We start from the raw sequence: 10,737 nt of genomic DNA on the forward strand, positions 1-10,737 counted from the left end.
AAGCAGCAAAAAAATTTGGGCAACTGACAAGAATGTTGGTTAACTGATAGTTTGTCATTTGTAAGGTGGGGGTACATTTATATCTAAGTATAGTTTCTCTAAATATCTATGTTTGTGTTTAGTAAGATTATCTTAGATTTTGAAGGGAAATGCTAAGGAGAAAATTTTATTAAAATAATTTAGACCTTGCTACTCAAAGTATGACCTGCAGACCTGCAGCATCAGCATCACCTGGGAGCTTATTAGAATTGCAAACTCTTAAGCCAACTCCAGACATATTGAATCAGAATCTGCATTTTAAGAAGATGCACAATAAAGTTTGAGAAGTATGTCTTCTTTTTTTCATTTTTACAGTTTTTAATAAAAGCTGTATATAAGATTACTTTCTCCCTGCGTCTTCTCAATTATTTCTTCCTTATATTTTCCCTTTTCCTTTCCTACTTGGCAAGACTTGACTTTATGTTCAAGGAACTTTTGTGGTCTTTGTCCAGCTTTAGTCTAATGATAACTACCTTGCTGGGGTGAATGCCCGCATGAACAGTTGTGCCCTTAGCCTTGTCCCGCTACACTCATTAAGTGGAGATGACATATTTCTTCCTGTAAACCTGGACCGTTTTACCAATTTGCTGTTCTTTGTAGTGTCCTTGTGCAACCCGAACTTTATCATTCTTTCTGACGGGCCTGGATCGAACACTATACTTCTGTCTTAGCTCTTTAGAATGAGGAGAAGACATAATCTTCCTGCATATGTGGGAAAGTGCATTGGAATGCCTTTTATGGTTCTTGCTCTGGAGTCAGAGGTCACAAATGGATTGAACTTCATACTGGCCACTGGCGCTTCAGCAATGGCTGCAGAAGGGAAGAGACCCGCTCGCTGCCAAGTATATGTGTCCTGAGGACACATTGTACAGCTGCTCACTGAACATAGTGCAGTTAATAAACATTTGTTGATGACAAAAACAAAGACCTGAATACTTTTTCTATATGTTAATTTCATAATCTAGTATCCCCCCCACCCCACTGTTTGTATTACTTATGTTGCAACTTATAAATGTTTATTATTGCCTTAGTATCACCATTTGATTTTAAGCTCGTAGAGGACAAGGATCTAACTAGGCATATTCTTTTTTAGTCTAATTAATATTTTATTAATTGAATAATGGAACTGGAAATTACAAGTCTTCATCACCTTATGTTAAGTCATGCCTATTTTACATAGATGCAGACAAACATAGGTTTAAATTTGGGCTCTGCCACATGGCAGCTATGTAGCTCTAGGCCTGTTATAACATCTGTAAAACAGGAATAATAACAGTACCTTCCACATAAGGTTGCTGTGAAGAATAATTTAAACTAGATGCTACATGCTTTTGCTCTCGCCTTTGTACAGTGGTCATGGTTAAGTAACTGTTAAATGCTATTATTATTGCCTAGAACTGAAAAAGAAAGAGGAGGTAGAGTTTCTGCCCAGGGGTCATGCTCATTTAATTGTATCCTCAATAGAGGGTATCTTTCAATCACCTGACTTTAGCAAAGGGTGAACCCATACTGCCTCAACCTTTTAGCCTTCCTTTTTTCTTACCTCTAGGATTGGGTTCTCTGGAGAACCTAACTAATACAAGGCCTAATTGCCCTAGATCGTGCTAACCTACTGACTTCCTAATTCCCTTTCTCAAGCTCATTGGTTTTACTTTCGGAGTTATAATGGGTCTTAACTGACAACTTCGTCCAAACTCTCATTCCAGGCATTCCAGTTATATCTGTTTTTCCAGTGTTCATTCAGCCTGTTTTTAACACTTCCAGTGTTCACTCTGTAATTAAGCAACCCATTCCATTTCTGGATAGACCTTAATTATGAGACACTTCTCCTTCTGCTGAACAGATATCTTTGTTCTCTGTTACATAAAACTAATGATACTGATTTTGGCTTTTGGAGCAGAATAGAATAAGTCTACAGGCTATATTCCATGTGATAGAGCTTCAGCTATTTCAAGATTGCTGTCATGTCTTTATTATTAAAATATAGTGTTGAACAGAACTGAACACAGTGCTGGAGATAATGTTTTTCCAGTACTGAAAACAGTGGAACTATTACTTTCTTCTTGGATTTGGACATTATCTAATTATTAAATAAAACTTGAGTGACTATCTTGGGTTATGTAGAATTCACTTTTGGTCCAACTTATAAGGTAAGATTTCTATGAAAAATAGGATGGTTTTCAAAAATTATGTGCTTTTTTACTATCCATGGATCTTTTAAAATTCAACTAACTCAAGAAAAAGTTTTCTACTATTTTCTAGAAATAAATTGCAAATAATTAAAAAAATTCTTTTACTAACATCTTGTCTTACAAAAGTGAGTTCCCCTTTTAGAGGACCGGTTTGACGAGGACTATTGATAAGCAAAAATTTCTGGACATTGATTAAGAGAAAAGCTGACAGATGAGAGCTATCTTGGTACTATCAATTAGGTCTTGTGCTAGGACCTGGCCTGGCATTCACAGCTGGGTCTTGGAGTTCTCCTGTCAAACATCAACAATTTTGTAGAACTCCAGCTTCAGACAAGGCCACTCTGTGACCATGATGGATCAAGAGAATAACAAGACCACCATCTGCTGCATCTTTCCCAATTAAAGCATTAGCCTTACTTCACCCTTCCACTTTCCAGATAAGAATTATTTAGATATCCAATTAGAAAATCAATCCTGCTCCCTAAAAACATTCAATCCAGAGAAAATCCCACTTCCTTGAGCCTTGTTCATTATCACATACTGCAAGGCTAAATCTTACATCTTCCTAATGAGATGTATAGCAGTTTCCCAAGGTCTGTGCTTTTCCTGACTGCAGTGAGTCAAAAAACCTGCTTTATTCAGCTACAGGTGAGTGCCTGAAGATCTTGGGTGCAAGGTGCTGACATCTTGTTATCAAGGTGATATGTAGAATAAAACAACTACTCAGAATTTTACCAAATGTAAAGTTAGGAATTTATTATGGCCTATAAAACATAAATATAATAAATCTATATACAATGATGCCAATTTGGGCATTAAATCCTTTAATAAGGGCCATTTGTGTATTTGTTACTATGAACTGAAATCATTTGCTGATGGGAATCTTGCTTTTGTCTTATCTACAGATTCACTCTTGATTTCCCTCAGAATAGAAGTTAGGTGACCTTTTGTTCAGGCACCTAGTTTTAATAATAAAATCAATTCTATATTCCACGCAGCTGATAAAGGATTTAATGTTCCACTTGACTTGCAATAGGGCCCCAGTACATCAGGTGCACATCAGAAAGGATGATTTTGGACTTAGGGCTGTTTGATGCATTTCAAAAGCTCAATCAAGAAATACAATATTTGTGAAGGTTTACCAGAGAGAAACACAGTCCATATATTCTTCTAGATACTATAACATCTACTCCTAGAATTAGTCAGACCAATAGAAAACCGTTAAAACCTGAATCTCATGATATTGATGCTCCATGTAAGAGCTTTTACCCCGTTGTGCTTTCATAGAACTCCAAGGGACTACAGTGAGGAAAATTTTAAGTAACAGCTTTGTGATCCCTGATGCTGATGTTGCCTAATACATTATGCTATGCCCCTCCATGCAAACTTATGAGAAAAAACTATTAGTGTTGAGTGTGTGCTGAGCATCCAGTTGCTCATGGACATTGTGGATTTTGTAACTAATCATTCTTTTGTAATGTCTAGTTCCCATAGAGACAGGTTAATGGTTTAATTCTAGGAACTTATAGACTACATATTGCAAATATGTAAACTTCTAAGTATACATTTTAGATTAAAAGAGGGAAATAAATAAATTAAATGGTTACTGGAAAATGAATTCAATGAGTGAGTTGGTGGCAGCTCAGATACCTATCAAAATATGGGAAGTTCACAAGTCTTGACATTATAAAAGAAGTTCCTCTGATTCCAAATTCACCTTCTCACTATATCTGAACAATGCTTCCTTGTATAATATATAATTTTTATCATTCACTTAGCCAATGAATATGTGTTATATACACTTTGGAATGTTCATTAGGAATTCATATTGTAAATTAGTAGGTTGTTTAAAGGGCCAAAGTGGTTAATTGAAAACACACTCTTTAAATTTTTCTAGACTAATGCATACCAAGTTTATCTTTTTTTTTTTTTAAGTCACATTATATAATCTTGTAAACCAAGAAAACTTCTGAGTCTCTTTCACAAGATCTGTTGTTGAGCCAGATGTCTTGCTTTCACATTATTTTACGAAATCTTATTGCTTGCTTCCTTAGTTAAAATGTTCTTCTTTACACCTACTTTGCAACTGAATTATATTTCCAGCATGGATAATCTGAGAGCCACATACATAAGTAGTACTCCTACTGTGTGTCAGCCTCCAAAGAAGACAGTTCTGAGGAGATTGTCCTGAGAATGAATCTTTAGGCTTTCATAAGGCACAAAGAGGGAAACTTCCCATCTAACTATTGTGCTTGAAGGATTTATCTGAAAGTTTAAAATACATTCTGAAGCCAACTAGAAGTGGCTTTTGAAGATTTACCACTTTACATTGTCAATGAAATAAAAAACAGTTTGCTTTCAGCATTTTGGTTTGGCAATTTGAGTTGAAGAAGCACAAACCTAAAAAATATACAGAAAAAATTAGATTTTTAGATAGATATTTTCTTTTAACTCAGAAATATATTACACAAAATCATCTAGGCTAGCATGACAGTAAAAGCAACCTTATTAAGAAGCTGTAAAGGTCAAAATGAGATACTACAAAGGCACTGTGCGGTGGTCTGGTTGACAAAAAGGGTGTCTGTGGCTGCCATATTGTAACTGCTTATTTTTAAAACCGTAAGCCTATGATTCATCCCAGTTACAATGAAGCAGACACAGATTATTTGTGTTTGAAACATTATAGAAGGTGAGGGGTGCATTAGGACTGACCCAGCCAAGGTGCCCCAAACCAAATGGAACATAAAGCCAAAGTTTATTGGCAGAAGCATGATTTAAATGCTGGGATTTGAAAATACAAGCAACAAATGCAAAGGGCCAGAAGCAAGTGCAAAGGTAGAGTGATAAAGCCAAAGGTCTAAAGTCAGTAAAGCGTCAGAACAAATACAAATTGCCCCCACTAGAGCAGTGAGCCCTGGGCCATTTCTGTGACTAGCAGTGGGTGTTTGTAGTTGGTGTGTGAAAGGGTAAGATAGTCTAAAAACTATAAGAGACAGAGAAAGAAAATTGAACATAAAATTGAACATAAATTTAAGGGAGAGGGTAGGTATATGGAGTAAAAGGGGTCAAATATGTGGTGACAGAAAAAAATCTAACTATGGGAGGGGAACACACAGTGTAAATATATATATGCCTTACTGTTAAAGTGTACTGATGAAACTTATTGGATTTTGTTAACAAATGTCACCATAAAAATAAATTAAACAAATAAACAAACAAACAAACAAACAAATAAATAACTTTAAATTTAACAAATGGCAAAATTTATTCTAGAACTCAGGTGTTCCTTTCATAAAAGAGTGACAACTCATGCTTTTAAAGTAGCAAAATGTTTTACACATCCATCTGTTAGCAATCAGTCTTGTAATTATGATATACTTTGATTATATAATCACTTTTCATAGCTTTATTTTAATAATCACACCACCATCAATTAAAAGTTTTTCATACTACTTTTTACACTATCCTAATTTTTCTCATCAACGAAGTAAAAAGTTTATGGCAAACTATGTAAAATATTTGAGGTCAACTTGGAAATTCAACTGAGTTGCCAGCCAGAACTGATTTCAACAGAAAAATCAGTTAAGGTAAGTTAAGGGAAATGTAACTGTCCTTCAAATAAACAAATGATTTGGAGCACTCTGTCATTATGTGTTACTGGTAAAAGGAAAACATTATATAAACAAAAGAAAACTTTCTTTCTTTAAAACTCTGTCCCAACTTTAACAAATCAGACTAAATAATCCAAAGATAAGGTAGATGATTATCTCATTATAGTTACTCAGTATCAAGCACCTACAATGTTCAAGGCACTGTTCTGGGTGCCTTACAGTCATTAGTATGCTCTACAGCTCCAATGATATAGACATTTCTACAGACAAGTAAACCACACTCAGAGAAGTTACTTATGTTGCCCCATATCACAGTTACCAAGTGGCAGAGATAGCCTTTGGATCCAGAATAAATCTGAAGTTCTTTCATCTACTGTGAGACATTGCTAGCTAAAATATGTTATCGGTTCTATCCCAGGAAAAATGAAAGTCAGTGGAGGAGATTCCCACAGGAAGGGGAACGGTGGTTCCAAGCCTCAACACGAGTCTGACCTCAGCCCTCAAGTACTGTTTCTATCAGATTGTGACTGCTCTGCAAAATCTGCTGGTTATATTTTTCTTCCATTTCTATTCCTGATAATATGTGCTGTTAAAGAACAATGATGAAGGCACTAAATTATCATTGGTAGGAAATGCATTCTGAGATGCTCTCCAGGGAGAGGAGATAGATTGGTATTGAGTCACTGACCCAAAGACAGTCTCTTAGGTGCTTCCATTTTGTTGAAAGGAAAAATAATTGGAGGCAGACTGTCATGATTACACAGAGCAAAGTTGGCTGTCTGTGAAGAAATGATTAACAGACCACCAAGGCTGTGTAAGCTGTTGTAAAAGTGCTCCACAGAGCCTCAAACACCATCCTGATTTTGGTCATACTTTTGAGCTAATTAAGCTTCAGTCCCAAATTTGTGAACCATAAATAAATCCATGGCCCACATGCAGCTCCTCATTCTGAAACACCTCAAAATAAACGTTTTCTTTAGATGAAGAATTGAAAAAGAACTCAAAGTTTTCTACAACTGCATAACAACTAGGCTCAATTGCAATACAGTTTGACAAAATTAATGGTTTCAATTAACTGGATATTGGAAACTTATTATATAGTTATTTTTCATATATTTTGATAAAAAGTACATTGGTATCAACTTAGAGTTGCAGTAAAAATCCTCAGATATTAGTTATATTTAACTGAGATTCATTAATTATTAAATATTTGTCCTCTTTTTAAATATAAAAGTCAAAGCATAAATTTCTACCTAAACACTCCTCTGTATTTGTTTACACAATACAGTATAACAGGTTGATCTAAATCATCATGTTATATAATTTGCATTTGAAATAAAACACTGTTATCTATGACACTGAACCATGAAATTTCCATTTTTATATGTAATAAATGATCAAATACTAGAAATTTTACATGAATGCAGGCATATACATATGTGTAAAATGAATCTATTAAATGAACACATTCATTTCACATGAAGGTATGTGTATGTATATAAATACATAAGCATATAGGTATACACATATATAAAATTAACTACTCCGGCTATAAAACAGTTTGTGTACATGAAGCTGCAATGAGAAATGTGATAATATTATTATGAAATTAAAATGGCCAAAGATAATTTAAAACACAACTGCAGTGATGTTAATAAGATGATTTCTGAAGGCTTACTGTTTACATATGGGAAATGAGTTTCTATTACCTATTTGTGTTGCTATTTGCTGATAAAAGCACAGCACATTATTATTTATAGGATGTTAGAGAAAAAAAGCTTACTATTACCACATTTGAGAAAGTCAATAAATATTTTTCAGAGATGGATTTTAAGTCAACGACTACTCTTAGATCTAGCATTTTACAGGACTCATTCCCAAAAATGTTTATCTAAACACTCATTTCTACCTGCATGTTTCTATCGTATTATTTTATATTTTTACAACCTCTACTTCTACTCTTACCACTAACCATGGTGGATTGGCAGAAGTTTCAGTATAATAAGATCATTTAATAATGCAAAATGTTTCAGGAAAAGTATTTCAATAAAATCTGTAAAGCTATTACTATGTTTTAAAAAAAATTTGGTAACTGCCATAGCCTTAAATTCAATATATATGAGCATATACGGAGAGCTCTTCAATCCAAATAATACCTTTCATTTGTTGAGCACTTTATATTTTTTAAAAAACTTTTCACATATATTAAATAGATTATATTGTGCTTCACAAGAATCCACAGCAAGAGGCCAGGAAGATAATATTGTCATATGAAATGTGAAGAAACTGAATCTCAGTGAGATTAAATGACTTACTGGAGGGTAATTTGTGGTTAGGGGAAGAATGAGATGAGACATAAATATGGTCTTCTGATTCTTTGCCCAAGGCCAAATACACTTTGCTGATGAACTTGACCCCAACAGTCACTGAAGATGTACTGGGTTGGGACGTGGGTGAAGTCTCTTGTCGTCAACAACATGGACTGATTTCTGGGTTTCACTTCTGGATTCTTTAATTTCTTTAGGACTACTGCTTTTTATCATATCCTGAAATCATGATAACAACCTTAGAATGTTTGAATTGAAGGCTTGTAATTGTCCAAAGATGCTGACTGAAATAGAAGCATGTGTGGAAATAAGGAGAGTAAGAGGCGATGCCCTCGATTCGTAATTGGTAAACTATTTGGAGAACAGCTCTAACGGTGAAGGTGTCTACAGTCAAAGCTAAGGGCAGACTGCTTTGCTCAGTATTCTCCAAATAACTTTACACATTTCCATTTCCATCCCTTTCCCCCTGCAGAATCACTCTCCCCTCTCCTTTCTGCCTGAAATGCCATCCTTCCTCTGCTGGAAACTCTCCACTTCAAGATGTGGACTTGGAAGACTGTCTAGTCCAAGCCTCTTATTTTACAGCTGAAGAAGTGGAATCTAGATGGTTTTTACTTGCCCAAGCACACACGAAGTGAGCTCATAACTTGATGAACTGAAATGCTAGCAAATGGACATCTTTATTCTCGAGCAATTTTAAAGGAAAAAAAAAAATTCTTGGATATCCCCTTCCCCCAGCCCATGTAAAATTATTCCCTTGTCTTGTCTCTAGCCTTATAGCCAAATGACTGTACTATGAAACACATAGGGCAATTCCCAAGGCCTCTCCATCCTGCCAGCAAGCTCTCACCACCACTGTGAAACTGTACAGGGTCTGGGTTCTGAAAACTAGAGATAAAACTAGAGGGGTATTTCTACTTGAAAATACTTTTTAAAAAGTCAGTTATAGTCATATAGATATGAAAAAAGTTCTCCAGACTACAGGCTTTTGTGGAAAAAAAGCAATAATGAAGTTTGTACTCTTTGACCACCTTCATCCATTTCCCTGAACCCCCTTTCCTTTGGCAACCAGCAATATACTCTCTGTTTTATGTTTCCATATATGAGATCATACAGTATTTTTCATTCTGTCTGACTTATTTCACTTAGCATAATGCACTCAAGATCTATCCATGTTGTCGCAAATGGCAGAATTACCTTCTTTCTTATGGCTGAATAACATTCCATTGTCTATGTATGCCACATTTTCTTTATCCATTCACGTTTTGTTGGACACCTAGGTTGTTTCCGTGTCTTGGTTATTGTAAATAATGCTGCAATGAACACGGGGGTGCAAATATCTCTTTGAGAATGTGACTTCATTTCCTTAGGATATATATCCAAAGTGGAATTCTGGATCATATGGCAGTTCTATTTTTAATTTTTTTGAGGATCCTCCATACTGTTTTCCATAGTGTAATGGTTGCACCAATTTGCAATCCCACCACCAGTACACAAGAATTCTCTTTCTCCACATTCTTACCAGTACTCATCTCTTATCTTTTTGATAATAACTATTCTAACAGGTGTGAAGTGATATCTTATTGTGATTTTGATTTGCATTTCTCTGATAATTAGTGATGTTGAGCACCTTTTTTATGTACCAACATACGTCATCTGTATATCTTCTTTGAAAAAATGTCTATGTAAGTCTTTTGCCTACTTTTCAGTCAGATTATTTGTGTTTTTGTTTGTTTTTTTTGTTTTTGCTATTGAATTATATGAGTTTCTCATATATTTTGTATATTCACCCTTTATCAGAAATATAATTTGCAAATATTTTCTCCCAATCAGTAGATCATCTTTTTTTTTTTGTTGATCACTTCTTTTGCTATGTAGAAGTTTTTTAGTTTGATGTAGTCCACTTTATTTCTGCCTTTGTTGTTTGCGACTTTGGTGTCATGTCTAAAAATTATTGCTAAGACCAATGCCAAAGAACTGTTCCCTATGTTTTCTTCCAAGAGTTTTACAGTTTCAGGTCATTCAAGTATTTGTTTAGCATTAATTACCTTCTCTAAAAATTTTACAATTGCCAAAATGAAGAATGAATTTTAAGGCTCATGTTTAAATTTATTTTGTTAAGTGTGCGTTTAGCAAAAAATGAGGGATTGAAAATGGTTACTTTTGACGCAGCAAGATATTGGAAATATTTAAATCATCTTAAAGCCCTATTGCAGGAGGTCAAAGTGTAGCTCTGTGATAACTTACAACACTTTTGCCTTCAGTTCCTCCACTGGCGTTTTGGATCCTTATTATCACATAAGAGGTCATATGATAAATGACATTCTCATAAATGCAACAGTAATTATAATAGTCCCAGCTGTGACTTGATCTTAATAACTACCCAGTAGGCCTATTTGAGGGTTATCATACAGTACTTTTGCAGCTGTTCTAACAATGAGTCCTCTGGTGCACCTTTCATCTTCACAAAACCTTTTCTTCAATACACTAGGATGACTTTAAAGTGTCATTCATTTAATAATCAAGGTCATGTGCAGGATTCATTTATGCAGTCAATTAAATATACAC

The 10,737-nt window shown here is 34.9% G+C and overlaps 1 pseudogene; it reads right to left on the reverse strand.

The window, feature by feature from the left end:
• Positions 1-357: 357 nt before the first annotated feature.
• On the reverse strand, positions 358-823 carry LOC111743095 (annotated as a pseudogene).
• Between the last annotated feature and the right edge of the window lie 9,914 nt (positions 824-10,737).

The sequence above is a fragment of the Pteropus vampyrus genome, unplaced genomic scaffold (assembly GCF_000151845.1).
Source record: "Pteropus vampyrus isolate Shadow unplaced genomic scaffold, Pvam_2.0 Scaffold107, whole genome shotgun sequence".
NCBI lineage: Eukaryota > Metazoa > Chordata > Mammalia > Chiroptera > Pteropodidae > Pteropus > Pteropus vampyrus.